At 44.9% G+C, this 14,654-nt stretch overlaps 1 pseudogene; it reads right to left on the bottom strand.

Moving 5' to 3' along the window:
• Positions 1 to 13,659, bottom strand: part of LOC143695532 (uncharacterized) — a 30,465-nt pseudogene extending 16,806 nt beyond the window's left edge.
• Between the last annotated feature and the right edge of the window lie 995 nt (positions 13,660 to 14,654).

Raw genomic sequence — 14,654 nt, 5'->3', positions numbered from 1 at the left:
CCACTTGTGGTTTTCAATGGAAGAGAAGAATTACAATGTCCTACAGTCACAGCATTGTTTGCAGTAATATTGCAGCTAGTTTCCAGCAACTTATGTCAGGTTGTCGAAGCAGGCACCCATGATAGTATAGAAGTCTAAAAAGTTTTAGTTTGGTGGCTTTTCTTGAAAAATAGCTAATATGTCTCAATGTTGTGCTGATTCATGTTGTACAGACACTCCTTTTGACGTATGAAATTCTGGACTTTTGTATCTCAGAATCAGCTACAGTAAACCTGTGTTTCCTTATAGCTTTAAGAATTTGGTTCTAATCTATAAAAGCAAGAAAAGGCCATATTAGTACAACATAAAGAATATGTTAAGAAAGCAGTTAATGGACTGCTTTTTTTATACAAATTGGAGCAGAGATTTAGCTGTTTGATGGGTTTTTTTTTGCTTCTCAATCCAATTTTAGAAGTGGTGGGGTAAGAAAGTGTGGCTTTTTACAGGTTTACCTTAAAAGATGAATTACAGGGGAAACTCTTGAAAAGAATTAATCCAGAACTCTATGCCTTTCATACAGAGTTTCAGAAGTGAAAAGCAAGAGGAGAGAGTGCAGACAAGATGATTTAATAGAATGAATTCAAAATAGCATTCTTTTCTCTCTGAATTACAGCTCTAAACCTCTCTAAGCCTTGGGGTATTAATAGGAAATGCATCGCAATGTCTAAGATTTAAAAATGAATGATGAAGTTTTATATCCAGTAAAGTGTAAGGCTTTGCATTTTAATTTGATTTGTATCTTGGTGAAAGCCTGGAATCTTTTGCAATTTGCAAAATAACAAGGGATTTAGAACAGTAAGTATGCAAGTAATCTTTTGGACCTTTCATCTCCCTTCTTATGACAATAAATACATTTATTATGTTCCTATTTTTATTCCATCAGAGGATTTGATCATACAAATGTCTAGTCATTTTTTTCTTGTTTTCAACCACTCAAAGAACATTAATCAAAACTATTCAGAAGTTTTTGATCTGCAACAGTGACAAGCACTAGACTGGTAAGGGTCAGTGGGCATCAGCAGATCCCCTATGACAGCACATGGCAGGCTGTTCTGGCAGGACTGATGTTTGAGGGGCTCAAATTCTATGAAATATAACATTCGAGGTTTGGGAAAAATGGAAACAGATTCTGAACTTTTAACCCAACACATGAACAAGTAATAAGGCAGGTAATTTTCTGTGGAAATTTCTTTAGCCCCAGTGTTGTGGATGATGATTACTCTTCCTACCTCCTTTGGCCAGCTACCAGATGCATTACTCCCCTCATGGACAGAAAACCAGAAGAAGTGATTTTTGACCAAAACACCTATCAAGACCTTAGAGTGTTTTTTGCTCCAAAATGTTTCAAGGCAGTTAGGGAAACAATTCCATTTTTGAGAGTGTGTTGAGAAGATAAGATTGAAAGTTAAAAACCATGGGTTCTGTTTCTATATATGTTACTGATTGTGCTTATTATCTTAGTAATGTTAAATATATATATATATATTTGGTAAGATGTTTTTCTTTTTCCTTTTTCTTGTTTTCTTTTTCTTTTTTTTTTTTTAATGCACCCTTGAGATTAAAGCTTAACATAGAAAAGTACTGTAAGGTTAAAATACTTTTTAGATGCCTCATGCTTAAAAACTTGTAGCTACTGCTAAGGCCCATTGGCCAACTCCTGCTTCATTTCTGAGAAGCTATAAAATTCCCATCTGTATTTTAGTTCTAACGGTCTGCTGTTATGGTGGAGATGCAAATTAAGAACAACCATTTTTTGAATCTGTAGGGATGAATTTACCGTTTTGTAGCTGCCTTTTCAGTTTCTGAGCCATTAATGAAAAAAAGGAGACGTATCTACACTGTTTTCAACCTGTAGACCATCCACTACAGTCCATATGCTCAGATTCAAAGCCAAACAATCCTGTCTGGCCTCATTGGGAGGAATTATTTGCATTCAAAAGACTAGACTAGTATTTGATTTCCACCAGCAGAGTCCATTGGCCAGCTTCTATCATCTTAATTTCAATATTTAATCCTCCTCTATGTTTACCGTGCAAAGCTCTTTCAGGATGATGGTGTGCCCACTGTCTCACCAGCTGTGATGTTTGCACCAAGTCTCCCACGGAAAGGAGCTGAAGAAAAGGCAAGCCAGGGCAGTGATTTCTGTTGCTCACTTGCAATACCCACAAATCAAAGCTATTTAGCCTAATTTAAGGCTGAAAAAGAACATGCCTTCAAAGGATTAAAAAAATCATCATTTAATACTGCAGTTCAGTATTCAGGACAAGAGCAAAACCCACAGGCTGAGAGAATTAAGGCTGTTAACCTGGTGAAGAGAAGGTTGCATAGAGACCTGAAAACACCTTCTGGTATCTGAAGGGAAGCAGGAGAGGGACACTTCATTAGGAACTATGGAGACAGGACAATGGGCAATGCGTTCAAACTGAAAGATACTAGGAAGAAATTCTTGCCTGTGAGGGTGGTGAGGCACTGGCACAGCTTGCCCAGAAAAGTTACAGACACCCCAGCCTGGTGTTCAAGGCCAGGCTGGATGGGGCTCTGAGCAACTTGGGCAGGTAAAAGGTATCCCTGTCCATGTCAGAGGGTTGGAACTAGATGGCCTTTAAGGTCTTTTTCAACCCTCACCATTCTGTGATTCTGCTATGGCAGTGTTCAGAATAAAGCGTGTTCTGCGTGTTGGCCATTTTCAATACACCATTGGTTCCAGGTGCCGTACACCAGCTTGCTACCTGAAAATTCTGTCAGAATGAAGAACATATTATGTATCTTATAAAAAATGAACAAACAGGTTGTGAATTTTCTTTTGGTTTTCTTGTTTGCTCATGAGGCCAATGGTCTTTGTGTCAGCTGCCTCAAAGGCAGCTTATGCCTTTTCCTCCCTCCTCACTCTTTCAATTTCTTTCTGTCAACAATTTAATGTGGTTTTCCCTTTCATACCTGAAAATCCCTGCATGCTTCTGGGTTTTCTCCTTTTTCATACAGATCTTCTTCCATCCTTGACAATCCACACTTTTTGTAACATGTTTGTAGGCATAAAAGACTTTGATTTCTTATTATATCTATGGGATTTAGTTAATAGCTTCATGCCTTTTCACAGAAACAGTAGGGAATTGATAACTTGTTCCCTGAAGTACATTAGGAAGAGAATGAAACATAAAGCATGTGGAGTGGAAAAGCTGCTATTTATTTTCTTCCAAGAACTACCCCAAAATATGCAGGGGGTGATGAAGCCTGGCTAGATGAGTTTCCCTTCTAATGGAAGGAAACTACCATGCCAATCAGGGCTCTCTGCTGAGGTCTCAGAAGAGGGAAGCATATATGTTTGGAAAGTGGAATGTCTGTTGGGCACTTCCCTCTTCAAAGCAGCATGTTCCATGCCAAGTACACAACAAAGAAACAAAAGACAAGTGTGTCTCCGCATTCAAATCATGCAATGTTCCCATAAGTGAATTTCTCTCTTCTATAGGACTGACTTGTATGAAGATACACCGTGAAGTGTAGCAAATGTCTACTCATTTACATGTTTACCCTTTGTCTAATAAGAACCTTAAGTATAAAAATAATGGTTACTTTCCTCACTCAGACACTACACTCCTGTGGCTTTAATCCAGCTGAAGTTACCCATCATTGACAACAAGTTTGCTATTAGTTCTCTGATTACACAGATGCTTCTCATGCCAGTAACAAACCCATTGCAGTATCAGCTTCTAGACACCCATGCAAATCTTCCCTCTTCAACCATTCTACACTTGTTTCATTTGTGGAAAGATTAATACATAAAGCAAGCAATTGCTGTGCTATTGAAATGTGCCCTGTCAATACCTTTTCCTTCTCTCCAAGGAGCTATAAATTTGTGGGAAAGGTAAAGTTATTCCAAAAAGGGAATGAATTGCCCCTATGAAGATTAATATTCTAATAAGAAGTCACTCTTTGTATAGAATATTAATCCTGATGTTTCCGGGTGTGGGGTGCCTGGCTTCGTCTGGCCTCGCTGCTGGACCAAAGGCTGCAGCTGTGGTGTTTTCACCTCAGAGATACCTTTGGCCGGCTGGATGCTGCAGCTAGGCACTCAGAACAAATCCAGGCAAAGTAGGAACTCAGTTTACCTCTGGTGGAAAAGGTTCAGGTGACAGTGAAGAGAAAAGGAGTGGGTTCTATCGTAGAGTCTTAATCCAGAGTTTTATTTCAGCATGGTAGACCTCTGAATGTGGTAACAGCTCGCAATAGAACTCCTGGCCGCATGGTCTCGTGTCCTTTTAAGCCCCGGGGACAGGGGGAGGGGAAGGGACAGGTAGGGGCCAACCAGGTGTGAGGAGGGGAAGGCTCAAGGGATATAGATGCTTAGACAGGCCAATGAACCCAGACCTGAAGGACATCTTTTGAAATTCTGCCAACCACATGACACCCTTGCTGGAATGTTAAGATTGATTGACAGCTCTTAGGCAGGAGGGCAAAAGGGGGAGGGGGAAGGTTGGCACACCTGGGGGGGTTGGGGTAGGTGAAACAGGAAATCACACTGCAACATCTCCCCCTAGTTTTGTTTAAAAAGAAGAGGACTGGGTTTGTGGTGCAGAGTGCTTGCCAAACCATGGTTGGTAAATCGGTTCCTCCTCTACAGGAGGTTCGGTGCTTTCCACTGAAGGTTCCATGTCATTCATTGGAGCACTAAGGGCTTCCAAATGGTAAACTTCAGGAGGGGGAGATGAGCTTGAAATCAACTTGAGAACCATGTGTTTGACTAGTCCAAAAACAATGCTAACAACTGCAACAACGATAACTAATATAAACAGTACTAAAAACACAGTTTTCAGAATAGATCTCAACCAGCCCGAGAGTCCCCAGCCTTTGAACAGTCCACTCAGGCAGTCATCAGTTTCTCTCTTGATGTCCAAGGTCTTTTGCCAAGGTAGTCCATACGTGCTTTGGGCTGAGGGACTATCCAGGAGATCGCTGGTGGGATGATCGTGAGTAGGACGAGGAACAGGCTTGGTCTCACGGTGTCTTGAGGCTACACGCAAACCATGGGATCTAAACTGGTACAAGGAACTTAAGACAAACATATTACAAACTATTCCAGATAGAAGGCTTAAATGGAATTTCCTCCAGAGAACACGTGTGGCGTTTCCTTCTCCAGGCAGCATTGGCAACCTGGGGCACTTCTGTCAATTTCTCTGAGACCTTGGGAACATAGGGCCTTACCCATTTGGAAGGAACCCACTTTAACCCAGAGGGGGTGGACACACAGGCATATCCACATCCCCATGTAACCAATTTGTAAGGTCCCACCGTCTTCAAAGTCTCAGGGTCCTTTACTAAAATCGGAGGCTTTTCTTTCATCAACGTATGACTGCTCCCCCCAAAGTGGCGTAGGATGGGTGGGTTCAGGCTGTCAAAGGAACAATTCAGAAAATTGATTGTGAACAGAGCCCTGGACGACCGGGATGTGGGGAGGTTCCACCTTCAGAACCTGTTGTTGCTGGTCCAGGACTCTTTTAATATTGCAGTGAGTTCTTTCTACAATGGCTTGACCTGTAGGGGAGTAGGAGATGCCAGTTTTGTGCTCTACTCCCCATTGCTGCAGGAAGCTCCCAAATTCCTTGGATTTATAGGCAGGCCCATTATCAGTTTTCAACTCCTTGGGGATGCCCATGAAAGAAAAAGCCTGTAAGAGGTGCTTAGTGGCATCATTAGATGACTCTCCTGTGTGGGCAGAGGCATAGACCACTCCAGAAAAGGTATCTACACTAACATGAAAGTATTTCTGCCGTACAAATGACTGTATGTGTGTAATATCTGTTTGCCACAGTTCACAACTGTTCAACCCCCAAGGGTTTGCTCCCGTACTCACTGTAGGGAGTGCATGTTGTTGGCAATTTGGGCATGTGTCCAACATCGCTTTGGCCTGTTCTCGAGTGATGTGAAGCTGACGAACCAGGCCAGGTGCATTTTGGTGGAAAAGCTGATGGCTGATTTTTGCCTGTTCAAAAACATTTGGGAGAGTGGCCATCACTGCAGGTGCAGCAAGAGCATCTGCCCTTCTGTTGCCCTCAGCGACAAACCCTTGCAAATCAGTGTGTGACCTGACGTGCATCACATAAAATGGTCACTCTTGGTGAGTGACTAACTTTACAAGTTTTGAGAGCAATTCAAAAAGTGTGATGTTAGATACTTCTTGCAGTATTGCTTGATCTGCCCTGGACACTACTCCTGCCACATATGCAGAATCCGTAATCAGATTGAATGGTTCTGAGAACCTTTCAAAAGCCCTAACAACAGCAGCCAATTCAGCAACCTGAGGTGAACCTTCCACCTCAGCAATGTCCATCTCCCACTGCTGGGTTTGAGGATCCTTCCAAGTAATAACGGACTTGTGGGACCTCCTGGATGCATCTGTAAAGACAGTCAGAACCTTTTTTAAAGGTCTCCTACTCTAAGCACTTCTTAATTTCAGAATAAATTGAACATCTTGTTTGAACATTTTGTGGGCAGGCTGGTGGACAGAAATTTGTCCTGAGTAGGAATCCAGAGCAAACTGCAACACTTCATTTTCTCGAAACAATTCTTCCAATATTTGTATAGTATTTTGGCCTGATTTTAACTCAAATTGGAATGTGAATGCACTTAAAGTCACATCCTGCTAACTCCCTGATCCGGGTTCTTGCTTTCCGGATCAGTTCTGCTACCAGCTCCTGAGGCTTTGTCATTCTCTTGGACCTTTTGTGACTGAGGAAAACCCATTCTATGATCAAGAGAGGGTCCCTCTGGTCCTGGCCCTTTTTAGGTGTGCCCTTTGCCTTAAGTGTTTGTTTTTCCTCCCACTGGAAAATTATTCCATGGAGGTGTGGCAACTCACCTAAGATGATAAATTTGAATGGCAGGTCAGGCTGACATTGGTGGGCCTGTCTTGTGGACATTGCAATCTGAACTTTTTCTAGAGCTTTCCGTGCCTCTGGGGTAATAGACCTAGGAGCACCCGGGTCCTCTCCCCCTTTCAATAAATTGAAAAGAGGGGCAAGGTCTTCATTAGTCAGACCGAGCCATGGCCTTACCCAATTCAAAGACCCACACAACTTGTGGACATCCGCAAGGGTCTTGATGCTTGGATTGATTCCTAGTTTTTGAGGAACAATGGTCCTATTTCCAATTTCTAGGCCCAAATATTTCCAAGGTGGCATCTTTTGAATTTTCTTTTCCTGGAGCTCAAACCCTGCAACAATCAATGCATGGATCGTTAGGTCAAGTGCATGTGTGAGTAAATCATCACTGGGGGCACACACAAGGATATCATCCATATAATGATAGATGATGGCCTTCTCTGCGGCTGCACGCACTGGGGAAAGCAGGGAAGAGACATACCACTGGCAGATCGCTGGCAAGACCTTAAGGCCCTGAGGAAGAACTGTCCAATGGTACCTTTTCATAGGGGCTTCCATGTTGATGGTGGGGACCAAGAATGCAAAATGCGGTGCATCATCAGGGTGTAGGGGAATATGGAAAAAACAATCTTTTATATCAATAACAGCTAATTTCCAATCCTGGGGAAGCATTGTTGGGGATGGCATACCAGGCTGGGGAGCGCCCATATCTTCAATGACGTTATTAATTTGTCGGAGGTCGTGGAGGAGCCGCCATCTCTTTTTGTCAGCTTTCTGAATGACAAACACTGGAGAGTTCCACGGGGACGTGGTCTCCACAATGTGACCCTTTTTCAGTTGCTCTTCCACTAGCTCCTCAAGCGCCTTTATTTTTTGTTTACTGAGCGGCCACTGTTTCACCTCAACTGGTTTGTCTGTTTTCCACTTCAGTTTTTGGGTGGGGCACTTTTGCTCAAAGACCGCTGTACAAAAATGCTGTGGAGAGTCTGGAATATCAATTGTGACACCACACTGGGCCATTAAATCTCTCCCTAACAAAGGTTCCAAATAATCTAACACAAATGGACGGATATTTGCCAATTGTCCGTTTGGTCCCTCAATTTGGATGATGTTTTTGGATTGTCTTGCCAATTGCAGGCCTCCTACACCTCAAACGTGACCAACAACGTTTTGCAAAGGCCAATGTGCAGGCCAGTCTTGTACTGGGATCACTGTGCAGTCTGCACTCGTGTCTACAAGCATCTCAATGCGTTTTGACTGCCCATCCCCACTGACATTATACCATAATTTAGGTTTGTCTCTCCCAATAACTTGGACCCAGGCGACTGTGGGCCCTTGTTTTTTGGTGCCTTCAGGCAAAAACTGCACAGGGATAGCTTGTGCAACAATTTGTCCTTTAGGAAGAAACAGGGGTGGGTGGAAACAGTGCAGCCCAAGAACGAATTGCTCAGGATCTGATGTTGTCATTCCTGGAGCAATTTCAATCTCATGTGGTGTGTGTTTGGTGTCCCCAATGACGATGTACGTACAGTGAATACGGTGCCAAGTACCCTTCTGTTCTGGGTTGACAGAGACAAAATGCCAGTCAGTGTCTTTTAGGTGGAGTGGTTCTGTCAGCTGCAACCTGAAAGGCTCATTGACAGAAGACGTGGTTAACATAGGTTCACCTAAATCATAACAAAGGTTATTCTGTTGCATTTTTAACAGTGGACCAGCAGACGTGGTCTTTGAAGCATCTGCTTCACTTAAGAAATAGTAATATTACTGCGCGCTTGGTTTGTTTTGCTTCCCTTATTCCCTTGGCCTGCTCTTTTTATGTCTGCACGCCTGACAGGCCGGTGCTCTCAGTTTTTTTGTTGTTGTTGACCCCCTGGGAGTGCTTGTAATTCTCCTCCTGTGCAATTTCTAAATTTATCAAATTGCTTTTTCAGGGGGCACTGGTTACTCCGATGTCCAAGGTTATTGCAAAGCAGGCATGGCTTTGTGGTGTCAACCATTGGTGGTCGTTGCTGCTGTCCAGGGTACTGCTGTGCTGAGGGAATGGGCGCAGGGCTGGCAACGGCGACACGCTGTGGTGGTCTTGGCAGCAGCCTTGGTCTGGTGTCTTCAGCAACACTCATCAGAGGCACCTTCCTGTTACAGACTAGAAGCATATCTTTTAGTGTAGGGGGCGGTTCTAGAGGGAGACTCAAAATTGCCGCTCGACACTGTTCATTTGCATTTGTAAATGCCATTTCCTCTAAAACTTCTTCCCTTGCATTCTCTTTTTTAACTTGGATTTCAATGGCTCTAGTTAACCTTTCTACAAATTTCAGAAAGGGCTCTGATGGTAGCTGCTTAATCTTACTGTAGGGCTCAAGGGGCCCCTCAGGTTGGAGGGAAAAGAATGCTTTTTCAGCTGCTTCCTTCACCTTCTCAAGTGTTTCCACAGGTATTGCAGTAGCTTAGATTGAGGGTGAAGACCACTGGCCTACACTGGAGAGATGCTCAATGGTAATTGGCATGCCATTAGTATCTTTCACTGTGTTTGGATCAGCATGCAAGCCTGGGAGAGCCTCCTTTAACAGTTGTTTCCATGCTACTTCCCATAATTTGAATTCTGTAGAGGTCATGAGACATGAGAAAAGCTGTTTTAAATCATGTGGGACTACTACAGTCCTACTCAGTTCAGAATTTAAAAGGCCACGGAAATATGGACTGTGTGGGCCATACTCCCAGTGAGCTTTACAGACCTCTTTAATCAATTGTCGTCCAAAAGAGCTTCAACTAGCAGTTGGGGCTGCTCCTCCTTGTGCTGCAGGCTGATACGAAACAGGAGCAAATGACAAAGTGGGACCCTGTATTGGGTCTGCAGCTTCCTGCCCTGTATCCCTTGCATTGGAATTATTGGGAAAACAGAAGCAGGTTTGGGGACATGCAGTGGGTGTGGCCCCACCGTGGGAACCCATGGAGAGGGCGGGGATGCAATGGGAACACGGCGCAGGGACAGGGGGGAGGCAGGGGGCGGGGATACCGTGGGAACAGGGGGCGGGGGGACACCTGGTGACATCACATAGGCAGATGCCCCCTGGGAGGAGCAGAGGGGCGGAGCTGAGGGTATGGCAGGTGAGGGAGGGGGAGGGAAGGTGTCACGAGGAACAGGAGGGGAGGGGGAGGGGGATGGGGAAGGAATTTTGGAATACTCAAGGGGATCTTGGGAAGAAGACGACCAGGTTTGGGAAGGTGCCACGTGGCATCCTCCATCTTGGGTACCCCCTAGGGACTGGGGGCCATTTTGGGGATCACTGCTCTCCAAAAAACTAACACGTGCTCTGGGATTCAGGGCAGGGGAAGCAGGGTTTTGGGATGTTTTCCACGAGACCTGGCCAGGGCCCTGTGGACAAGGGAACTCAGGCATTTTAACCTGTTCTGGGAGTCGATTTCCCAGCGCATGAGCAGGATTTGCTCTCTTTAAAATACCAAGTTTTGGGGTAAGAGGTTTAGGGCTGGAAGGGGGGGAAACAGAGAGAGCAGAGGTACATGGCTTGATATTTGGTTTTTTCTTCAATTCCCTTTGTTTGAGCAAGGCTGTCTGAATTTGTAAGCTCCAGAACACAAATTTAGCTGAAGATGTATTCCCAGACTGTTCCAAGGTTATCAATTAATGCCCTACTTTATCCAAAAATTTAATATTGTGGACTTCCTCAGGAGAAGTTGGTGGGAAGTGTAGAAAAAGCCACCTTATAAACTGTTTCAATTTTCCTTTAGAGAACTTTACATTTGCACTAACTAAAATTCCAATAATATGATAATACACTCCTTTTTGTGCTGTGCTTAACTTCGAGCCCATCTTAGATGTAAATGGCACAGAACAAAGTCCCGCCAACTGAATACAAAGCCAAAATCAGCTACTGATTTCTAAAAAGACCACGGTTAAAAATTGGTATCAGACGAAAGCTTTCACAATGCAGCTGTATATACTGCTTTTAAAACTGCCGCGGCAGCAGCAGCAGGGAAACGGGGCCCTCCCCGGCCGCATGGAGAGATAGACAAAGCCTCCCCCACTCGTGAACGCAGCCCCCCCTCACCACGTGGGGAGCCGAAACCGGGGCTGCCCCGCGCCGCGTGTAGGGAGCATCCCCCGCCCCTGCACACCAAGAGAGAGCTCCCCCCCCACACCGAGAGCCAAGAGAGCTCCCCCCCTGCACCGAGAGCCGAGAATGCCGCGCTGCTGAGCCAGGGGAAGGGGCAGACAGGGTTGTCCTGCTCCTCCGAGCTGATGGCGTGAATTCTAAAAACGGTGAAAACACGCCGCAGAGTTAAAGCTTTACACCGGGAACCGCCTTAGCTCCACAGGGCTGCGCAGCCTTAATGCAAGAGCAAAAAAGAACAAGTCTCACAGCAGAGACAGAATTTGAGCTTCTACGCCCCCAAGGAGCAGAAATACTCACCGAAATCGAAGCTGTTGCTGGCAAAGTCAGGCAGGCTGGTCTCTTCACTGAATGGGACCCCTTGGGCAGGAGGAGCTCCCCTATTCTCCCCTGGAAAATTCTCTCACCAGAAAGGAGCTGCACTTTTCAGAGGCGCAATGCATTCCTCGAGGCTTCTTGTGGGTTCAGTCCCAAAGTCTCTCTGGAGAGCTGCGCAACCACAGCTCTTCAGTGGAAGCAAAGCTGCTGTAATGCTTTTCCAAGGTTCTGAGGTTCCTTCTGGGGCTGGAGGTTCGAGCAGCCACACGTCTGGGCACCAATATATAGAATATTAATCCCGATGTTTCCGGGTGTGGGGTGCCTGGCTTTGTCTAGCCCCCGCTGCTGGACCAAAGGCGGCAGCTGTGGCGTTTTACCTCAGAGATACCTTTGGCCGGCTGGATGCTGCAGCTAGGCACTCGGAACAAATCCAGGCAAAGTAGGAACTCAGTTTATCTCTGGTGGAAAAGATTCAGGCGACGGTGAAGAGAAAAGGAGTGGGTTCTATCGTAGAGTCTTAATCCAGAGTTTTATTTCAGCATGGTAGACCTCTGAATGTGGTAACAGCTCGCAATAGAACTCCTGGCCGCATGGTCTCGTGTCCTTTTAAGCCCCGGGGACAGGGGGAGGGGAAGGGACAGGTAGGGTGTGACTGCGGTCACAAGGGTTTTCAGGATGAAGAAGAGATGAGAATGTTGACTCCATGATCAGAAGACTTGATTTATTATTTTATGATATATGTTACATTAAGACTATACTAAAAAGCAATAGAAAGGAAAAGGTTTCTTGAGAAGCTAGCTAAGCTAAGAATAGAAAAGAATGAATAACAAAGATCTGTGTCTCAGACAGAGCAAGAGCCAGCTCTGCCATGAGTGGTCAAGAAATCCAAACACCCACAGGAGACCAATCACGGGTCTACCTGTTGCATTCCACAGCAGCAGATAACCATTGTTTACTTTGGTTACTGAAACTGCAGCTTCTCACAAGGAAAAATCCTAAGAAAGGATTTTTCATGAAAGATGTCTGCGACAGTAGGGGCTAACCAGGTGTGAGGCGGGGAAGGCTCAAGGGATATAGACGCTTAGACAGGCCAATGAACCTGGACCTGAAGGGCATCTTTTGAAATTCTGCCAAAAACACGACACCCTTGCTGGAATGTTAAGATTGATTGACAGCTCTTAGGCAGGAGGGCAAAAGGGGGAGGGGGAAGGTTGGCACACCTGGGGGGGTTGGGGTAGGTGAAACAGGAAATCACACTGCAACATCTTTGCATAATCACAACTGTTCTGCAGGAGACTTTCCTTTCTTTATGTGTCTCTGCCTTACTGTCCAAACATTTGACTGAGGAATACTTTTTCTTCTTGGTTTTGGTTGGGGGTTGCTGTTACATTGCTCTACATCAGTGGTTCCAGACTTCGCTCCATGCCATTGGACCCCCTGGGTTGATAGACAGGGACCTGCACCTATCACCTTCCAGCCTGGGCAGCAGGTACCTCATTAGTCAGGGGATGGGCTGTGTGAGGATCCGACCAAACGAGCTGGGAGTTTTGAACTCCCTATAAAAGTAAGCTCTGAACAATAAAACAGGTTGTTTGTCACAAGGACCTTTGGAGTGTGTATCATCTCTGTCTCCAAGCCACAGCCCTCACCATAACAGCGCTCTGTTCTCACTGCATGTGTGTGTAAGCACATACATCTCATTGATGACACACAAACCTCTGTCTACATGTTCCATAGCTGGGATATTTGATTTTTCCTTAGACAGGCAGTGTTGCATGATCTAGCCAGAAAAAGCCCACTTATGAAGACACTGAAAAACACTCCAGTTGAAATTTCCTGAGAAGATTGGAAGAGGTGTGGGAATCCCAAAAATAAAATCTTCACAGATGCAAGAGGGTTTGATTTACAGCCTTAGAAGAAGCCTAGATTGATGTGAAAGCACAGTACACAGACATTAAACATGTTTCTATAGTTATAAGAATAGGCCTTAAGTAAGTAAGAAACTGTATTAGATAAGGGAGGGTTTAAAGTATAGTAATGTAGTCATGTGATTGTAATAGAATAAACTGAGAGTTTAGATATTATAATAGAGACATATATGTGTACATGTAATCAGACCTTACTGGGCAAAGGTATCCACATTGCAGTAGAAAGAAGTAAAGGTGACAGTTTAGAAAACCAAAACATACTCTCTGGCAACTCTCCATTGGGTTAGAAAGTTCTATGGCTACAAGCATATTCTCACCTGACTGAACGAGCTCTTTCTCGACTTCAATGAGGTACACTGCACACAACATCGCAGTACTCTGCTGCTTCATTCTGTGATCTGCACAGAACTGAAGCTCAGTGATGGCATTCAGCTTTGCCTCTTTTCAGCGTCTGTGCTGCACAAATGCACTGTCACATCCCTCCGGATCTTTTGCCCTTGCGAGGCTCTAATGTGCACACCAGTACTTCAAGTTAAGAAGGAGTGGGCAGAGAGCACTGCCATCTGACAGTGGTTTGCAGGTTGTATAGGAAAGAGGACTGCCCCTTGAATGTGGTGCAAATACAAATTACCACCAGTTTCAGGGGTATGCTCCAGCCAAGCTCATTGTCCTGGCACATTTTCTCTCTGTGAAATGCTTTCCGATATGATATGGATGACAAGAGACGCAGAATACGGGGCTACGTAGTGCTGAGGATGTAAGTGCCTGGCCCGAGCGTCTTTTGGCAGAAGCAGTGGGCTAGAGCTCTTCGCTGCTGCCACAATGATCTGTGAGAGAAAAAGATGCCTATTCCCCTCTGGGAGAGTAAAAGCAGGACTGGTTACAAGAGTCAAAGAATGAAGCTACAGAGCACAGGGCTGGTGGCTGCAGCATACTGGCTGTAAAAGGAGCATGGCTGTTACTGGCCTACCAACTGAACTCACAGTGGCAGTGGTAAGGATTAAAGTTCAGCAAGAGCTACTTTTGCTGCTACCTATGCCTCTTCCAACCCTTCTGTGGAAACAACTGTGCCTACCTTTAGGTTCCAAGATCCAGAGAACACAATGGTAGATGCAGCGGAGAAGGGAAGGATGGAGTGCACTGGTGAGTTTGATGTGGCTTATGTGGGGCAGGCAGAAGGTGCAGCCCAAGGTTTGCTTTTATTTCTAGAGCCTTTTTCTATGCAAACATGTGCTGGACTTTTGCAACAAAGATGTGAGAGTGAAAAAGTGAAGGCAGGTCTATCTGGGAAAGAAGATACAGAGCATTGTGTACAGTTTAAAAGCTGTTTAGAAAAGGAGGTATTTTGAGAACATCTTCTGTCT

Source organism: Agelaius phoeniceus, chromosome 19 (genome assembly GCF_051311805.1).
Source record: "Agelaius phoeniceus isolate bAgePho1 chromosome 19, bAgePho1.hap1, whole genome shotgun sequence".
NCBI classification, from domain to species: Eukaryota; Metazoa; Chordata; class Aves; order Passeriformes; family Icteridae; genus Agelaius; species Agelaius phoeniceus.
The sequence above is the reverse complement of the archived record's forward strand: the minus strand, read 5'-3'. Positions and strand labels throughout refer to the sequence as shown.